General features: G+C 33.7%; 1 long non-coding RNA gene across 1 annotated transcript in view; it reads right to left on the minus strand.

Annotated features, from left to right (window-relative positions):
- LOC116662245 overlaps positions 1–9,901 on the minus strand; it is a 28,231-nt gene extending 18,330 nt beyond the window's left edge. The window contains exon 1 of the long non-coding RNA XR_004318270.1: positions 9,888–9,901. This is a non-coding gene — a long non-coding RNA (uncharacterized LOC116662245). The remainder of the gene's footprint in view (positions 1–9,887) is intronic.
- Between the last annotated feature and the right edge of the window lie 7,751 nt (positions 9,902–17,652).

Here is a 17,652-nt window from a genome sequence, read left to right on the forward strand (position 1 = left end):
GTTTTAAAGAAATAAGACACATTTTAGATATCCAAATTATCAATTTATTACTGTATTATGACTACTTATATTGTGGGTTCGTCACCATTTGTGGGTTCTGGCCAGCAGAAGTCCCACCGAGATGGAATGAATTACTCAAGACTGGGGAAGTCAAGAGAGCGAGAGGGAGTCAGGAGCCAACTCCATGAGCCTCTCAAATCTCCCATGTTTATTAAGTACAGTTGAAGCAGGAATTTAGGGAAGGACAGGGTGGGATCACAATGAGTACAAAGGCTTTGTTTATTGTTGGTGTTTGGCTCAAGGTCAGAAGACCCTTTTTGGTGAATCATAATCCTGTTGAGCCTTTCAGCTTATCAGGGCGGAAGTATGAGAATCAGCTGCTTGACAAGATTTTCCTGGACTCAGGCGACTGTGCCTGTCTTAGGTTGCCCCCTCAGGGGATCTTACCCGTCATTGGCTCACCAGCCTTCTCACCTCTGAGTCTGCAGCTTTCTATAAGTTGTTTACCATTCCAGCCCAAGGCTGTTTTGGGGATAGAAGACTAACATCAGGCACGCCCAGCGTTTATAGCCGGGGGCCTGGGTCATACTAAAACCTCAAAGCAGTTACTAAGCACATCTTCTTTAAGGAGATAAGTGGCTGGGATCTGTTACAATTTGTTAACCCAATCATGGGCTCCCACATTATATAATATTATAGTGTTTTAAAAATATTTTTAAGGTAATATTTGTGTTCAATCTCTTTCTTAGACTAAGAGGGCCCAAGACCTTGATGGGAAAATCAATGTGAGGTTATTTTCATAAAAAGCTGAGGAATAAAAACTAAAAAACAAAAATTTTAAAAAACAACCATAGCTTCAAATTCACATACAGCTCTCTTAAGAGCAGGGAAAACATCTTTACATAACCCAACAACCATGTAATTCAAATGAATTATTTTAATTCTTTGAAAATGTAAAACAAAAATGAATAAATAATTTTGACTGAATATTGCAGGCAGTTGTTTTGATGTCATGCCATTCAATTATTTTTCTCTGAAGAGTTGAGTGGAGTTCTTTAAAACAGTAAGAAAAGTTACCCACTATAGCAGAGGATTATACCAAAGGTCTGTCCATAATCATGTTCCCCCGGAGTGGTTTAAAACGGGTGAAACTATTTTTATTACTTTATCAGTAGTTCACATATAATGTGTAAATTATAATTGGCATTTATTTCTCATTTAGCTTCCAAAAGCACTTTCAAATGATCACCTCTCTAATCCAACTGTGAGGTAAATAGATGGCAAATATGATTAACCTTCTCCCTAGTGGGATATCGGCAGCGGAGAGGGGTAAATTACTTGCTTAAGGTCACCTAGGGGGTCAGCGACAGAGCCAAAATTTGTTTTAAACTTCTACTCTAAATTTGATAGGGACATGCAGATGAGCTTTTATGAAACCAACTGAATTGCTTTAAGTTTTTTTGAAAATTAAAAATGATTACGTTCCATAAGAAATAGACACAATAAATGAAATGTAATATAAGTATGAGTTTTCTTCTCATTTTCTCTTTAGGTAAATTGTTTCAAAGAATGCAAATTTACCCTGAACTAGATATGACATTAAAAGCTGTTTTCTCATATGCTCCTTGTCTCCTGAACTGTGTCGGGGAAGGTAAAATTGCCAACTATATAATGCACACACACACAAACAAACCTGGCAAAAGTCACAAAATGACATTTAATAAAATATTCATTAATACAGACAAATAATAATGAGTGAAAGTTTTGAATTATGGATATAAAATTCATCTTCTCCCTTCCAAGTACCTAGAGCAAATCTATTTTAAAATTATTAACTCTAGGATGGAGTCTTAATTTCAATAAAAATATAAGCAGCTTATATTTTTCCTAATGAGTTCAAATTTTGATGAACCTCTGTCCAAATTATGTTCAATTATGAAGTACGAAAGTTCGTACTAATGAATGTTTAGTGTATTGAATGCCAAGAGAATGTTTCTCAAGGTGAAAAGAAGTCACAATCTCTACTTAATCACTTTTGGACCTGTTTTTGATTTTGATTTTTGATGTTTAGTAATTTTCCCCTAGAGTTATTAAAGCTGGACTAGAAAGGAATCTGCAGATACGTAGTGTTAACTCTATTGTGTAATATTTAGGCTTTTCAAAAGGAAAAATGGCTTTCCCTCTGTATGCTCAACAGTCAAGTATTCATTCAGCCAGAAAATGTCTCATATCAATGGAATGGATGATAGAATATTAGGGAATATGTAAGCCTCTCTAATTAGCAAAGCATTCTTCCACGCTTGTCACAGAAAATCAAAGCTTGGCAGAAAACCATGCTCATCTCACATAAGAGGAATGAGGCTTAAAACAGCACATGCAAATGGTGACCTTTAAAAAGTATGTCAAGTTGTTCTATAAAGTGTTTTAAAACCTGAAAAATAGGCATTAGTTCAGGGAAATAAATATGGCAGAAGGAAGCTTTTATGAGTATATAAGCTTTCACTGTATTAGCTTATATTTCTATAGAACTTTCCCATTGATTTGGTTGAAAGAATCAGTTCCCTATTATATATTGGTTTACTGGTCAGAAAGGAAAAGGCAAGCTTTCTAATCATTATCTATCTAAAAATTAGTCCACATTTCTTCTGTTCTCTCTTGTGGAATTATTGATGTTTTGATGACATTATATCACAAAGCATGGCTGCACAGAAAGAGAGAAGAAAAATATAACACTGATTAATATACAAACATTTTTGATTCAACACAATGAGGGAACAATCAGAACAGGAGTAAAAAAAGGTCAGCATGAGGTAGGAGAGAGGCTCATCAATGAATAAATGAATATGAGATCCCTTAGGAGGAAATTTACTAAGGAGAATAATAAAGCTTTAATAATTGGAGAATAGACGAATTGGTAATTTAAATACTGCATATATATTTTCCCCATAATTATATATATATATATATATTTCAAGTAAAATAATAAAATACTAAAGAATATTGATAAAGACATCATATGACTTCCATTTGAATGTGAACACAGCAGTATACAGTAAGAATTTTCTACTTCTCTCCGAAATCAGTTAGAAATACCAAAAAGAACTAGGAAACACATGAGAACACAAACACAAAAGGTCTAAAAATGCTGCTATAAGCAGCGGAGTTCAAGCAGAGATACAGGAAAAGTCAGGTAGAGAAAGTTCTCATGGCTGCTGATGTCAGAAATAAATAGTAACGTATATTTGCCCAAAGCGAGGGGCACACGTGAGAACAATGGCAATTTCATGATGGAGTTTTCCAATGACAAAGATTCTTTGCTTGATTAGACTCTGGTCAGACCCCTGAAATCTCTCGTAGGCGCATCTGTGCAAGTCTTTGTAAAATCAAGTTTTGGCAAAAACCCTGCTAAGTGAGTTTTACCAGAACCTCCTGCCCCTGATATCTGTTCTGGATCCTCATTCTCTCCCATCTCTCAGCTGACTTCTCATCGACCTAGCAAGAATCCTGTTAAGCTGAGTTAGCCAAAACCCGCTTACTCATGATGTTTCCTCTTAGTAATTTTCAGTTCACTAGCCTCACCCTGCTGCTTGTTGTAAATTCCCTCTTACACAAGCTGTATTGGGAGTTGTGCCGAATCCCTCTCCTCTACTGTAAAAATCCCACTGCAATGGTCCCTGTATATATTGTTAACAGTCCTAAATAAAATCTGCCTTACCTCCTTTAACAAGTATCATCAATATTCCTTTTCTGTAAAACCAACCACACACTTTGGTTCCATACAGAGGAAGCAGGCTTAAAACACACAGAAGAGTCAAATTTTCAAAAGCAGTCTTGTAGCAGATGGTAACTATTCTAGATCGTGTGAACTATTTGAGATGTTGAGAGAGAACTAACATCTAAATCACTGCACATACACACAACCATGACTCTAGATAACAAGGAAAAGCACAAAAAGCCTGGAACACCATCCACGCTTCTTCAAGGAAAGTCTCTAGTCAAACCTGATCCTGTAAAAATTCAACACAATGAAACAGGAGTATAATTTTAAAAAGCAGTAGCACAGGATAAATTTAAAATAAGAAAAAAAGGATGAAATAAATGTTTTTTAGCATAATTTATGAACAAATTAATTGAAAGTTAAACTAAAGTCAATGTTCCATAAAACATTGACACAGGATGTATGGATAGATCTGCAGATAGACAGATACAAGGATACAGATATACTGTTTATCATGTATATGATATACATTATATTATTATATGCAAAATAGTGTACTACATGTATATACATCATCTAGCCTATATAATATATTACTTAGTTAATAGTTTAGCATATATATTATAAACTATAATATGCTACATATAAACTATATAATGTATTAAACAGATAACATAGTGTATACCTATAGTACATTATAATCTGCATATATATGTGTAATATATTATATATCAAATACATAATTAATATACATATACATTCCTAAAAATATTGAACTTTAAGTAATAAAGATAAAGTCTTTGTGACACCAAAGAAAAACCAAGTTGCATATGTTGATTTTTTAAAAAATCAGATCTGACTTCATAATTCCCCATACACGGGTCAATATCCAGAAGGCACACACACACACACACACAGACACACAAAAACCAAAAAAACCTACAAAATCCTTAAGGAAATGTTTCATGCATTTTGGATATTTATATACATAAACTTTCAATCAAGTATAAAATCAAGAGGGTAAAAAAGCCTAAGAAATAGCAGGCATGATTGACTTAAACTACAGAACGAAACTTTGTAATGGGGTTAAAATTACAGAGCTAGACAGGAAGGAACTGGGAGTGATTGCTAATGGGAAGGGTTTCTTTCTGGTGTGATAAAAATGTTCTCAAGTTGACTGTAGTGGTGGAGGTTGTATAATTCTGTGAATAAACTAAAAATCACTGAATTGTGCGTTTTAAAAAGATTAATTTTATGGTACATGAATTACGTCTCACTAAAGCAGTATAAACATATTCTATGCCTCACACAAATTTTGATATGTTATATTTTAATTTACATTCAAAGTATTTTCTAGGTGGGAAGGTCATGTTAGCAAGATGTCCAGACCTCACTCCCACCCTCCCAGAAACACCAAATTAACAACCGTTTGTGGGTAAAAATACATTTATGTGCACTTCAGAGTTCAACTAAGAGATCCTAGCACCCTGATAAGGCACAAAATCTGCAGTCAGCTGCAATAAAAAGGGTAAGAAGAACTGTTTCCCTTTATCCATGTCATTTCCCCGCCAAGCCAGCATATTTTAGGACTAAGAGAAAGTCCCCAGCCTACAACTTCTCCCACAGGAGAAGGAGAGAGTCAAGTGAGAGTCTGGCCTCCCCAGCCTTTGGGGGAAATTTCCCAAAAGTTCAACCTCTATCTTTCTACACAACTAATGGTTAGAAAATAGGCACAGATGCATCTGGAGGCAAGTAAGTTCAAAGAAAATGGGCAAGGTCTCAGAAAATGACATGTGCAACTTTTTTGTAATTGAAGCATCCTTGATTTACAGTACTGTGTTCGTTTCTGGTATACAGTACAGTGATTTAATTATACACGTATCTACCCTTTTTTCAAAGCCTTTTCCATTATCAGTTATTACAAGATACTGAATATAGTTCCCTGTGCTATACAGTAGGACCTTGTTGTTTATCTATTTTATAAACATGTGGATCTTAACTTCCCAGTGCATCCCGGCAGATGGCACCCGCTTCACACCCACAACTAGTGACTTGTACACTCTTGCAGCTGGTGCCCCATATACCCTGCAGCAAGCACAGATCTCCGCAGCTAGTTCTACTCTACAGGATGGGGTGAAGGTGAGTAACACTCAGACCACTTCTTCAGGAGTGAGACAGAGAAGTGGAGCTTGCACTCATCACCCTGGCATCACAGTACACTACTTGAGGGAAAAAGGATGGGTGACTTCAGCACACTGACATGGAATTGTTGGGTAGGGAGAAGGTGCACAATCCTAAGACATTTCCTTCAGGAGGGAGGGAGGTAAGTGGTGCTTGCATCCAATGCCTTGACGTATCAGGCCAGAGAGTGGGAAAAGGAGTGGGTGGCTCTCCCAGCATGGCTCTGTGAGATCAAGAGAGGACACACAATCCTAAGACTTCCCCCAGTCCACAAACGAGTGAGAGAAAAGAAGGAGGCACATCTATAGAAAAGGTTTGAGAGATCACCAGAATCTTTAGCCTGGCTGTCTTGTCTTCCCTCCTAAAGCCAGCCCATGAAGACTGAAAGAGGTGATTGCTTCTTCAAATGTACATTCATCAATACAAGGCTACAAGGATAACAAAAAATACGGAAACATGACACTATTTCAGGAATAAAAGAAGCTCTGATAACCAACCCCAAAGAATTGAAGATCTATGAGTTATCTGATGAAGAATTTTTTTTTTAATTATCTTTTCATGTACCTGTTACCATCTGTATGTCTTCTTTGGAAAACTACCTACTTAGGTCTTCTGCCCATTTTATTGACTGAGTTGTTTGTTTTTCTGGTATTGAGTTGTATGTGCTATTTATATATTTTGGATATTAATCGATTGCTGGTCACGTCATTTGCAATTTTTTTCCCATTCCATATGTTGTCTTTTGATGCCATTTTTTAATTTTTTCACTAATTATTGGAGAAATGCAAACAAAACAACATGAGTGATCACGTCACACCAGTTAGAATGGCCATTATCAAAAAACCTACAAATAACAAATGCTGGCAAGGATGCAGAGAAAGGGGAACCCTCCTACACTATTGGTGGAAATGTAAATTGGTAGTCACTATGGTAAACAGTATGGAGCTTACTCAAAAAACTTAAAACTACCATTTGATACAATAATTCCACCCCTGGGTACATACCTGGAAAAAACAAAAACACTAATTCAAAAAGATAAATGTACCCCTATGTTCATAGCAGCACTACTTACAATTTTTACTATTTACTGTTGAATCCTTAGAATCAAGTAGAAAAATGTTTGCTACTTCAGATGTGCTGGCAGACTAACAACTCATCAAACACCATGAAGAACTACAGTTAACACTGTACCACAAAAGGAAAAAGACAATTCTCCAAAAACCAAACTTAAAGTCATGGAATACTGTGTTCTAAATGGTAGAGAACTCAAAATGGCTGTAATAAACTCAGTGAGATACAGGAAAACTCAGAAAGGCAGATTCATGAGCTTAGGAAACAAACTAACGAACAGAAGGAATATTTTATCAAAGAGGTTGAAATTCTAAAAAAAAGAACCAAACAGAAATTATGGAGTTAAAGATCTCAATAAATGAGATGAAGAATGCATTAGAAAGCTCTGGAAATAGAGCAGACCATATTAAAAAGAGAATTGGTGAGCGTGAAGTAGAAATTTAGAAATGATACTCATAGAAAAGGAAAGAGAATCAAGATATACAAAAATGAGGAAATCCTACAATAGCTATCCAACTCTTCTAGGAAGAGCAACATTAGGGTAATGGGTATCCCAAATGGAGAAGAGAGGGAGAGGGAGCAGAGAGCTTATTTTAAAAAATAGTAACTGAGAAAATCTCAAACCTGAGAAAGTATTGATATACAAGTCTATGAAACTAAGAGAACATCTAATTATCTCAACACAAAAAGACCTTCAACAAGACACATTATATGAAAACTGTCAAAAGCCAATGACAAAAAGGATTTTAAAGGCAGCCAGGGATAAAAGGATAGTAACTTACAAAAGAATCACCATTTAGGCTTTCAGCCAATTTCTTAGCAGAAACTCTACAGGCCGGGAGGAAGTGTAATGACATTCTCAAAATACCAAGAGATAAAAAAAAAACTGTCAGCCAAGAATACTCTATCCAGCAAAGTTATCATTCAGATATGAAGGAGGAATAAAGAGTTTCTAAGAAAAACAAAAAATGAGGAAGTTCATTAACACTAGGCCTGCCTTACAAGAAATACTGAAAGGTGCCCTTCTACCAGAAATGAGAAGCAAAATAAACAAAACTTGAGTAAGGTGATAAATAGGTGAACAGAAACAGAAAATTATAAATTCTATACCACAATAGGTTTTTAAACACTTTATTATAGCATAAAGGTTAAAGGTGATTAGAAGCAGAAAAAATAACTGTACATACTTCAATTCAGTTACAAACTTACAATGTAAAATACTGATCATTTGAGACAACAGAAAGATAAAAGGAGAAGAGGAAAAGGATGGAACTTGTATAGGTAAATGAAGATACCATGTTATCAGCAGAAAAATTACTATTTTCTATATGAGATATTTTATACTAACCTCATGATAAACACAAAACATAGATCTAAAGCAGAGATACAAACATTAAAAAGAGGAAACTGACAAAAACATCATAGTAAACCACCAAATGAAAATGGCACACAGAAACACACAGAAAAAAAAATGGAGCTATAGAGCAACCAGAAAATGAAAGATAAAAATGGCACTATTAAATCCTCATCTATCAATTATCTTAAATCGAAGTGTCTTGAATTCACCAATCAAAAGACCCATAGTGGCTAGATGGATTAAAAACAAGACACAATTATATGCTGCCTCCAAGAGACTCCCCTCAGCTCTAAAGATAAACATAGCCTCAAAGTGAAAGAATGGAAGATGACACTGCAAGCAAATGACATCCAAAAGGGAGTGGGAGTACAAATCCTGATATAACACGAAACAGACTTCACCCAAAAAATGTTTAAAAAGACAAAGATGAACAATATATAATGATAAAGGGGACAATTCATCTAGAAGACATAATGATTATTAATAAGTATATATAAACCTAACTTAACCACACAAAAATATATAAAATAATTATTAATAGACCAAAAGGAGAAATTGACAGCAGTATAATAATACTAGGGAAATTTAATACACCAGTGACATCAATGCATTGATCATTCAGACAAAAAGGAAACAGTGGCCTTAAATGAAACATTAGACTAGATGGATTTGATCTGATAAGATTTTTATAAAACATTCCATTAAACTACAGCAGACTATACATTCTTCTCATGTACACAATGAACTTTGCCAAGGATAGATAATGTGTAGGGATACAAAAAAAGCTTCAATAAATTTAAGAAGACTGAAATCATATCAAGCATCTTTTCCAACCACAATGATATAAAACTAGAAATCAGCTATAAGAAGAAAGTTGGAACAATCACAAATATGTGCAGACTGAACAACATTCTATTGAACAACTTCATTAGGTCAATGAAGTGATCAAAGGAGAAATTTTAAAAAATACCTGAAGACGAATATTCAAATATGGCATACACAAATATTTGCATGCAGCAAAAGGGGTACTAAGAGGGAAGTTTGTAGCAATAGAAGCCTACCTGAAGAAACAAGAAAAATCTCAAATTAACAATATAACCTTATGTATAAAGGAACTAGAAAAAGAACAAGCAAAGCTCAGTCAGTAGAAGGAAGACTCTAATAAAGGAGAGAGCAGAAATAAATGAAACAGAGACTGAGAAGACAATAGAAAAGATCAAACTAAGAGCTGTTTCTTTGAAAAGATAAATACATTTGACAAACCTTCAGCTAGACTCACTAAGAAAGAAGAAAGAAGGTGCTGATAAATAAAATCAGAAAGAAAAGAGGAGAAATAAAGATACCAACCACAGAAATACAAATAATTATAAGAACATTATGAACAGTTATACACCAACAAATTGGACAAACTAGAAGAAATGGACAATTTTGTACTATCATACAATCTTACAAGAGTAGAATCAGGAAGAAATAGAAGATCTGAAAAGATAAATCAAAAGTAAAGAGATTGAAACAGTAATCCAAAAACTCCCCAAAAACAGAAGTCCAGGACCAGACAACTTCACTGGTGAATTCTACCAAATATTCAGAGAAGATTTAATACCTATCCCTCTCAAACTCTTCAAAAAAAAAGAGAAAAAAAGAGGAGGGAGCATATCCTAAATCACTTTGTAAGGCCAACATTACCCTGATACCAAAACCAAAGACAACACAAAGAAAATTACAAGCCAGTATCGCTGATGAATATAGATGCAAAAATCCTCAACAAAATATTAATTTACCAAATTAAAGAAAACATTACAAGGATGATGCACCATCAAGTGGGATTTATTCCAGAGATGCAAGGATGGTTCAACATGCAAAAACCAATCAATGTATATGTATAAAATTTTATACACAGCACAAACTATTCTATACATTAAATAAGCTACAAGGATATATTGTATAGCACAGGGAATATAGACAATATTTTATAATAACTTTGAATGGAGTATAATCTATAAAAAGTTGAATCACTATGTACATCTGAAACTACTGTTGTAAATTAACTATATGTCAATAAAAATAATATCAACAGAAAATTATAACATCAAAAGTAATCTATTAAGTGTTGTACAAGATTAGTAAACTGAAAATTATAAATATTAGCAAGAGATATTTGAAAGTATCAAAATGAATGGCAGAATAGAATGTGTCTGTGTATTGAGTTAGTATTATTAAGTTGTCAAATTTTGTGAAATTAATCAGTAGATTCACTACAGTACAATCAAAATCAAAAAGAATACTGGGTCAACTGGGGATCCTCATGGAATAAAAAAGAAACTTCATTTCTTTATCTCGTGACATATACAAATACAGTCTCAATTTATTCTGATCTACATTTTAAATGTACCATAATAAAAATGTTAAAGAAAATAATGGTAAAACATTTTTGTGACTTAAGCAAATATTTCTTAAACAGAGCAAATATATGCTAATCATAAAAGGCAAGAATGATACATCGAATTATATTTAAGTTAAGTACTTCTGTTTATCAAGACACCATTCAAAAAAACAAATTTCAGGATGGTAGAAGTTCACTTTAATACAACATCCAATAAAGAATGACTATCCAACTATATAACCTAAAAAAAACTAAATCAAAAAGGAAAAACCTAAAGGAACTGAACAGAAAATAGGGCAAAATAATTAAACAGATGCTTCCCAAGAGAAGATATGCAAATAGGTATTAAACATGTGAAAAGGTGTTGAATCTCATTAATTATCAGGGAATTGCAAATTAAAACCACAAGAAGATACCACTAACCGCCCATCTGAATTGCTAAAATAAAAAAAAAAAAGTATTAAACACATGTTCCAAGGGATGTAGGACAAGGAGAGTACTCATGAACTTTGGAAGTATATCCTTTTAAAAAGTGTCTGAGAGAACCTACCAATGCTGAACATGTTTATAACAAATGTTCCATCAGTTCTACTGCACAAAAGTTAATACATTGCTTTCAAAAGACATGTACTGAAACATTTGTGGCAGTACTACCCATAATCGTCAAAAAAACAGAAAAAAATCAATGTTTATTAAGAATAGAGTAGGTAAATGCATTTTATTCATACAATGGAATACATTGCAGCAAAGAGAATGAATCACTAAATTATATCCTACAATCTGAATGAATTTAAGAAATGTAACTTTGAGTAACACAAGCCATACCTATCTTAGTCAGCTAGGGATACTATAACAAAATACCACAGATTCGGTGGTTTAAACAAGAGACATTAACTTCGCATAATTTTGGATGATAAGTCTAAGATCAAGGTGCCAGCCAGTTCAGTTCCTGCTGCAAGCTACTTTCAGCTACCTTACAGAGGGCTACCTTCTCATTGTGTCACTATATGGAGAAGACTAATCTCTTGCTCTCTTCTTCTTCTTAGAGCCACCATAAGTCACCAGCCACCTCATCATACGGTCCCCACTCTCATGATCTCATCTAACTCTAATTACCTCCCAAAGGCCCCATCTCTGGATGCCATCACACTGAAGATCAGAACTTCAACATATAAATTATGGGGATATACAATTCAGTCTCTATAGCAATACTCATATCAGTTCATATCTTAGAGGAAGAAAGATGTTCTCTCTACCCTTATAGGCTTGATAGCTGGGCCTATGAAATAAACTAGTAACAGGAAGATTAATGGGAGAAAAGATATACAAACTTATTATTTCTTAATAATATGTTCACAGGGACATCACAGTAAAAAAGTGAATACCCAAAAAAGCAATGACATTCCAAAGCTTATGTATCTTCTTAAAGGGGGAAGCGGGAGGGAGATATGAGCCACTTAAAAAAAAAAAAGAGTAAATTATTTTTAGGAAAGATGAATGGGCCCTTAGAAGAACAATAGTTTGTCCAGATTTGCTATCAACTTCTAGTCTCCTCTCTTGGGATAAGAGTCAATCTTCTCTGATTAATGAATCTCCCAGGGAGGGGATTTATGAAAATTTAGTCCCTCTTGGAGTATTTGTCTTTAGAAAGATAAAGGGAGTTGAGAAAAAGCCTCTCACTATTTGCTATTTTTCAAGGGTCTTCAGCTAAAAATAATCAATATATCAAAGCTGCATATTTGGGGTACTATGTACCTCTTTTAATGTCATAAGATCACATTTATATAAAGTACAAAATAGTTAAAATTCATAAACACTATTACAAGTCATGCTTTTGGTTACCTTTGTGGGAGGTTAATGCAAACAGTTCTGCACTACTACTGACGTGCTTTTCGATCTGGGAGTTGGTTACACAGGTGTGTTCCATTTTAAAAAAAAATTCTGCATGGTATGCTATTAACACATGCGCTTTTCTATCTGTATACATGTATATTATACTTAAACCAAAGTATCATACATACACACACACACAATTAGCATATTTGCTAAATGTGCTACCAGCAAGTTCCTGTACTATGAAGTTTTAAGTTGTTGATGCCATATCTAATTTCCAGTATGGTATGTTCTATCTATTCAGTGACACCTCCTTTAAAAAATATCAACTTGAATTTACAGAAACAGTAAAATAAATTTATTCAATTCCATTCATGTCTTTGCTAATGGTTTTCATCAGTACAGTCAGTAGATTTTTCTGTGCACACAAAGTAAATCCAACATCACTGAAAGATTCTCTTTGGATCAAAGATAAAGATTTTATACATTTTTAACATCAATCTTTTTTTTTTAATGGAAGTTAACATCCATCTTGAATTATTTTCTACTAGTGAAACACAGGTGAAATTTATTCTATTGTCCTTTGTACTGTCATTTGTCTGTTTCAATGCCATTCATTTGGGCAAAAACTCCTTTGTTTTCATATGTTAATTCAGTGTTAAACTGTTTTGAAACATGTTTTTGAACTTTTGAGAAGCATCATTATTCTAAAACTGCTCAAGATATTTCCATGTTTGCCTTTATATTTGTCTTTCAAATAATTTTATCTCCAGTTAGAGATGCAAACGCCATCATTCATTTCCAATTTGTCTGAAATTTGTACAAACTCTCGAAAGTCACTCACTTTCATTAGTTGCTCCCTAGTTGCGAAAACCTAAATGCTTAATATTATTACTTGTTTAATTATTACTCAATCTGCCAGTAACTGCATTTTTGCCACAGAATAAGAAATCAATCTTGTGACATCTACTTTCCTGTAAAAATTGTGATCTTGCCATCAGATTCTGGAAGATTCAAGTTGGCCACGTTCATAACTGTTATAATTGTTTCTTCTGGCTGTTTTCAATATAGGAAATATTTATTAATTCTTTTAAATATCAATTTTCATTGTCTTTTATGTCTCTATTTTAACAAAATTTCCAAATGGCAAGTTGACTGAACTTATTTGCTTGGAAAAATTTATGACATATTTTGTTTTCATTTTTATACATAAATAAGCATGGCAATCTGAGAAACCAGTAGAAGCAGATTTTGTTACACAGAGGGACTTTTTTCCTGGTGACCTTAGTAGAAATTTAAGATGATGGACTGGAAACTGGGAGGGCTTTTCTGTTGCCACTGCCCCAGCAATTTTGAGAGGTGGCCTTGACTCCTTGTCTGTGTGGGCCCCCTGCCTGTTTCAGATTTCAGATTTTAATTAATTTGAAATTTATTTTAGGACATAGTATACAAAATAGTCTTAATTTTATTTTTTCATTTGGTCAAAAAGCTGTATCATGTTTCCCACTGTTACAGAAAGCAGTGATTAGAAAGACTATCTTATACCAATTTTCCATTTATGAGTGTAGGAGTTTCTAAGCTTTCCTTTCTGTCAAGTTATGTCTTTTATTCTTTTCTCTGTCAATACGAACATGCCTTGAATATCAGAACATTATAATATGAATCGATATATGGTAAGCCATGAAAACACAGCTTTTTACTTACTCAAAATAGACTTCTGGGGACAATTTGTATTTCCTTATGATCTTCAGATATAATTATCTATATCATCTTAATATTAATATAGCACCACCCTAATGTTTATGGCCAGTCATATATCTTTAACTGAGAATTAGGAATTGCTTGCTGATTCTCCTGAGTAAATATTTTTAATGGATTTCAATTGAGTAAATTTCTCAATAATTTTCAAAAAACTAAGTATTTTCCCTTAAACAATGCAGCACATATATGTGAACACTATTATGAAGACATTTTCAAAATTACCCTTTCATCCTAGTTTCTGCACAATTATGAATTTGCTCTTGAACATTTTGTTTGAAAATACCTCATGGAAACTATTGTAGATGATTGAAAAATATATGCAGGTATATTTAAAAAATTAAGTAATCAAGGTAAAATTCTTTAAAAACATACATCATTTTTGCAGGTATGTATTTTTCAAAAACCACATATAAAGCACCAACAGTTTGAAGAATCTGTGAAACACTGACATAACATTGGTGCTATAGATGTGCATGGGGTTACTTCTGTTCTGGTGTAATAAAACTATCTGTTGTCCAAAACAAGCAGCATTTATTCAGTTTATATATGTTTAAAGACTGAGAATATTCATGATTATGCAAATTATATTTTATATGAATACACAACAGGTGACAGAAAAAAGTATACAGCATAACAATTATTACATAATATAAATGGTTTTCTTTCTCTTTTAATGCCTGCTACATGCGTCTAGTGATACATGGAATACCTGATTACATGTTTTTAAGCAACTAATTTTGTTAAGTCAAAATACATAGGAAGTGAAAATTGCATAGGAATTCCCTGAGAAATTAAACATAAAACCCTAGGCACCAATGAAATATATTGTTCTCAATTTTGGGAAAAATAGAGTATACACTTAAAGGTCTAGACCCCTATTACATGATAAATATTCAATAATTCAAGATTAACAAAAAGAATAAAGTGTGAAAATATTAGAATTTATCTTCAAATTACTCAACCTCTAATCTTTAGGAAACGCAAACTCCTTTGGTCTTGCAAACAGAAGAAAACCTGCTAATACTATTAGTTTTCTAGCAAAGATCTTCAATATGGTAATTTAGGATAATATGCTGACTTTCCTAAAATTCCACTGAAATTATATCTGTATATATATACAGGATAGTTGTCTTCAACAAGCTGTGGCTCTACACCTGAAGAGGCAAGGCAAGGAAAACTGAGTGTATTTCTCAATTCCCAGCCCCACTGACTATTCAGCTCCTTAAGCTTTGACTCCACCCCTAACTCCAGAGAATTCAAAGATTTTGCCTGGTGGAAAAGCAAAGAACCTGAGAGTCAGCTGGGATGAGCCAGCCTGAGGTCAGAAAATCTTTCAAACACTAATCTTGGCAACTACTCTTTCAAAAGAACCAGATTTTGACTGATGTCTCTGGACCCCAGAGCAATATAGCAATCAACTGACAATTAGTGGAGCTTAACATCTGAGTTCGGTCAAAGGCAGAGATAGTCAAAAAGAGCCCTGCCAAAGCCACTGACATCCCAGGGTGACTGTAGGCAGAACAAAGGTTATGCGACACTGAGGAGCAATTTCAGAAGCTTAGTACTGCAGGGGGACAATAGAATTTGCAAAAATAATCCACCAAATCACTAAATAAATTTAAAAAGCACAAACAATAACAATGCACAGAGATGTTGACTTACTACAATATATTGTCTAAAGGTCCAGTTTCAATAAAAATGAGAAATAAAAACAAATATAAAACTATGACACATACTTTTGGGAACAAAAATAACAAGAAATACAAACAGATGTAGAAGGGTCACAGAAGTTGTATTTAGCAGAAAACAGACTTCAAATCACTATCACTCATTATAAATATGTTTAAAAAGCTGAAGGAAATTGTGACTGACTACGTAAATGAAGAGATGATGACAAAGTCATATCAAACAGAGAAAATGAATACAGTAATACTTTTCTCTTTAAAGAAGAACAAAATGGAAATATGAGGACTGAAAAATACAAACTAAAATGAAAAACTTCATACCAGAAGCCAGCAGTAGATTTGAACTGGCAAAATAAAGAATTACTGCAACTGAAGATACACTTGTAGAGATTCTAATCTGATGAACAGAATGGAGAACATCAACAACAGAATGGACAAAGAAGAAGAAAGAAACTGTGGATTAGGAAATAGGACCTTTGAAATTATCCATTTAAAGGAGAACAAGGAAAAACAGAAGGAAAAAGAGTGAAGAAGGCCCATGTGATCTATGGAATACCATCAAAAGGAACACTTTGTAAATTAATAGAGTATTAAATAGAGAAGAGAAGAGAAGAGAAGAGAAGAGAAGAGAAGAGAAGAGAAGAGAAGAGAAGAGAAGAGAAAGAGAAAGAGGACTGAAAGTTTAATTAAAGAAATAATGACCAAGAGCATAACAAATCTGGGGAGAGATTTGGATATCCAAGTTCATGAAGCTCATAGATCTCCAAAACAAATTCACTAACATACCTGTCACAAAAAAAAAATTGTAATTGTCCAAAAATCTAAAAGCAGTAAGAGAAAAGAAACTTATAACTTACAAAGGAACTTCCCTTAGAGCATGAGTGAACATCTCAGCAGACGCCTTGCAAACCAGGAGGGAGTGGGATGATATATTCAAAGTGCTGAAGGTAAAAAATACTAAAAGCTAACCAATAATACTATACTCAGCAAAACTGGCCATTATTAATGAAGGAGAAGATGAAGATATTCCCAGACCAACAAAAGTTTAAGGAGTTCGTCACCACTAAATTTGCCTTATAAGACATGCTAAAGGGAATTCTTCAAGTTGAAATGAATGGACATTAAGTAACAACCTGAAAATATATGAAAGTGTAAAACTCACTGGCAGAGGTAAATATTCAAAATTTAGAATAGGCTAATACTGTAACCGTGGTGGGCAAATCACTTTTATTTCTAGTATAAAAGGACAAAGGTATTAAAATGTAGATACAGTAATTTGTTAATGGATATACAACATGAATATACGCAAAATATGACATCAATAGAATAAAATGTGGTTAGAGAGAACTAAAGTGTAGTTTTTGTATGCAATTGAAGTTAATTTGTTAGTTGCTCAAAAATAGCCTGTTCTATCTCTCACAGTAACTATAATGAAGAAACCTCTAGTAATACACAAAAGGTAAAAAAGAAATAAAAGCATGCCATTACAAATATTCAACAAATCACAAAAGAAAGACAGCAAGAGAGAAAGAAAGGAACAAAGAAAATAAAAACAGAAAATAATAGCATGAGAAGAGTAAGTCCCCACTTTTGATAAATGACTTAAAATGCAAATAAATTCAGTCACCTAACCTAATCAATAGATATTGAGTAGATGAGTGGA

This window comes from Camelus ferus, chromosome X (genome assembly GCF_009834535.1).
Source record: "Camelus ferus isolate YT-003-E chromosome X, BCGSAC_Cfer_1.0, whole genome shotgun sequence".
Classification (NCBI taxonomy): Eukaryota; Metazoa; Chordata; class Mammalia; order Artiodactyla; family Camelidae; genus Camelus; species Camelus ferus.